A 3,606-nucleotide genomic window follows, 5' to 3' on the forward strand; every position below is an offset into this window, starting at 1 on the left:
TATACATATATATAGCACTGCTCTGTGAAGGTAAGATGAACAGAAAGAAGTACTCCATTTGGTGAGAGATGAATAGATTTTTATGAGGTACTAATAGTTTCAAGCAAGGAAAATGACACAGACAGCATTTATACATACTGAGGTCATTAAACTACACACACACACACACAAACAAACATAAAGCAGATCAGAGGCATTTGTAAACTGAGGTACTACTGTATTAAATTAATATGAGAAAGATAAGAGATAAAGCACGATTTATTTATGACTAAAGTTGTTCGAAAACTGAGGTGCTAATGTAAGTTAGAGGTATTAAAACTATCTAAGGGATAGATGTATCCAGAGGCACTCCTGGTATTACTTCAGTATGTATGGTCCTTGTTATAAGGTATACGGTAGTGGGTAATTTGAAAGGTAAACTGTAGTTTAATGTATATAAAGATGATAAGAAAATGGAGAAATAAATAACAATGAGAAGTGAATCTTAGGTGTTATAAAGCCATTATTTAATTAATTAAGAATTAATTAAATAATGGCTTTATGACACCAAAGATCCACTTCTCATTGTTACTTATTTCTCCATTTTCTTATATATATACACACACACACACACACACACACATATATATATATATATATAGGCACAGGCATGGCTGTGTGCTTATGAAGTTCTGTTTGCAACTGTAGTCCCACTGCCCAGCAGACTGGACATTTATTATGGTCCCAGGCAGAAGACTAAAGCCATGTGAGTGAATTTGGGAGATGGAAAGTGAAAGAAGCCCGTCATATATATATATATGTATGTGTGTGTGTGTCAGAGTTTGTCCCCTGCCACCTCTTGACAACTTAGTGGTTCAGCAAAAGAGACGGATAGAATAAGTACTAGGCTTCGGAAAATAATAAGTCCTAGAGTCGATTTATTCGACTAAAACCCTTCAAAGCAGTGCACCAGAATGCCAGTAGTCAAATGACTGAAAAAAGTGAAAGATGGCCATTGGCACCCGTAGCCGGTGGCACGTAAAAAGCACCGTTCAAGTGTGACTGATACCAGTACTGCCTGACTGGCCCTCATGCCGGTGGCACATAAAAAAGCACCCACTACACTCTTGGAGTGGGAAGGTGGGGGCGTCTGCTGCGGGCGGCACTTTCGCTTCTGCTGTAGGCAATATGGTTTTTGTGGGGTCCGGGGGCGGAAAATGGAAGGGCCGCTCCGGGCGGCACACACTCTAAACTCTTCAAAGCCATGCCCCAGCATGGCCGTAGTCCGATGACTGAAACATGTACACGATGAAGTTATTTGTACGGTAAACTTGTCGAATCTATACGTAAGCAACAACTTCCTGTACAAAACTGAGAGGACCACATAAAAACATGCTGGATTCCCCCTGAATGTGTCACCCAACAAGTCCAAAGTATGTTTAACAAGACTTTATAATCACAGACACCTTCAGCGGCTTAAAACTTATTCCGCTCGTGTATAAAACACTAAACATGATTGGAATCCCTGAAGGTCTGTAAAAATTCTAAGGTGTGTTGTTTTATGTCTAAATATAGAAATCTACCATAAAACAGTAATTGATTCAGTTTAACTATAATTAAGTCTTGTAGCCACTTATGTAACAATGATCCATTTGTCAACCTGGTGAATGAAACCTGATGTTTCAATGTGGTCCATTGTACTAGAGGTCGTTGTTTACATACAAATTACACACACACACACATATATAAGGTGAGCTGATAGCATCACAACAACGCCAGAAGATATGGTCTTTATATTCTGAGCTCAAATCCAGCCGCCGAGGTCCACTTTGCCTTTTGCCCTTCGGATTCGATAAGATCAGTCCTAGTTATACTCTGGAGTTCATGTAATCGATTAACCCCGCTCCCCGCAAATTTCAGGCCTTGTGCTTACAGCAGAAAGAATTTATGTTTATATATATAGCCAGCAAACCATAAATCCCACATAGAAGCACACTCTATGTTATAAAGCTGTAGAGTATATATATATAATACAAATAATATGTGAGTATATGCATATATATGTACATGTATGTACATACCTACATCTACATGTATATATAGATGCATATCTGGGTACAGGACGTTGCAAAAAAAAAACGTGGACAAAATAATAAACAGAGTACAGAAGACACACAGGCCACGAGGTTACCCGGGCTTTCGTGTGTGCGTGTGTTTGTGTTTAGTTTCATGTCAAGTTGTTTTTTTTTTAAAGAAAGAAAATTAGCATTAAACCGAAGAGTTGCTCAATACGGAGGTTCATAGTCCGAAACATCTAAGTCACTGCCACCCCTATTCTTGTTATATATGTGGGTACTACTAAAGCAGCGTGGTCCCGAACGCGCAGTGACGCGTCCGCGCTAGCTAGTCGTGAGTGGTTGATCCTAACCCTAACCCTATCCCTAAACACATTCATTTGCACACACGCGCACTTTTTGTAGGATCGATCACTCACGACTAGCTAGCGCGGACACGACTGCGAGTTCGGGACCACGCTGCTTTAGTAGTACCATATATGTGTGTACGTAAGAGGCAGGGTCAAACCCTTTAGTTTGACCAGAGGCAGTAGGTTCCTTAGAGCGGGGGAGAAAACGCCGAGCATTACTCGTTCTGGTTCACTGCGCTCTCACTTGTTAAATCTCGCCGAGATTTAACTTGTTTTTTCACCTTTTCGGAGTCGATATAATAAAACCACCAATGTTGAGTGGTGGATTAAGTAGAAATCCGCCAGCATTTAACGAAATACCTTGACAGTATTTGTCCTGATTCTTTTATGCTGTGAGTCGTTGGCTGATAAACTTAATCCGTTACTTAGGTTAAAAAAAAAACAAAAGCAAAAAGAAACATCTAGCGTAGAGTCCTTGGATGTCTTTTGCGGAGTTCATTTCGTTGCAAGATTAAGGGGTAGGTTTGGGGTTTCAGGGTACATTTCTCCTTGCTTTCTTCCACAACCTTCTGGAACACCACAGGTATATTGAAGTCAAGGGCGCTGCCCTTCTCCCTCCCTGACGAAATTTTCTCCATCTCACACACACACACGCACTCTCTCTCTCTCTATATATATATAGAGAGAGAGAGTGTGGGTACACATAACATAAGCATAGATACGAGCACATGTATGTATATATGCGTGCGCGTGTGTGTATGTAAAGATCGCCTATATTTTATATATATATATGTAAGGTACATAGATACAAGCATGTTAATGTCTGTGTGTATATATATGCGTGTGTTGTATGCACATGGATGCTATTTACACGCATGTGTGTACAAACATAAAAATAAACACGGGTGGAGTTCTGGTTTAAGTACCCCATATAACATCTCGTAACTTGTACATAGCTACAAACACGTTTCTCTACGGATAGATGCGTGTATGCACTTGTGATATATATATATATATATATATATATATATATATATACACACATTCATGAACATGCGCATGTCTACTGGTATAAAGTTATATGGGCGATCTTACGGTACGATCGCTGTTATATGTATACGCACGTTTACCCAAGTTCCCCAAAACACATATATACACGCACACACATCTCTCTCCCTGTATATATAAATATATATATATAC

The 3,606-nt window shown here is 39.5% G+C and overlaps 1 protein-coding gene across 1 annotated transcript in view; it reads right to left on the reverse strand.

The window, feature by feature from the left end:
* Window positions 1–3,606, reverse strand: part of LOC106877113 (succinyl-CoA:3-ketoacid coenzyme A transferase 1, mitochondrial-like) — a 28,328-nt gene that overhangs the window by 24,408 nt on the left and 314 nt on the right. The window lies entirely within an intron of this gene.

The sequence above is a fragment of the Octopus bimaculoides genome, chromosome 24 (assembly GCF_001194135.2).
Source record: "Octopus bimaculoides isolate UCB-OBI-ISO-001 chromosome 24, ASM119413v2, whole genome shotgun sequence".
Taxonomy (NCBI): domain Eukaryota; kingdom Metazoa; phylum Mollusca; class Cephalopoda; order Octopoda; family Octopodidae; genus Octopus; species Octopus bimaculoides.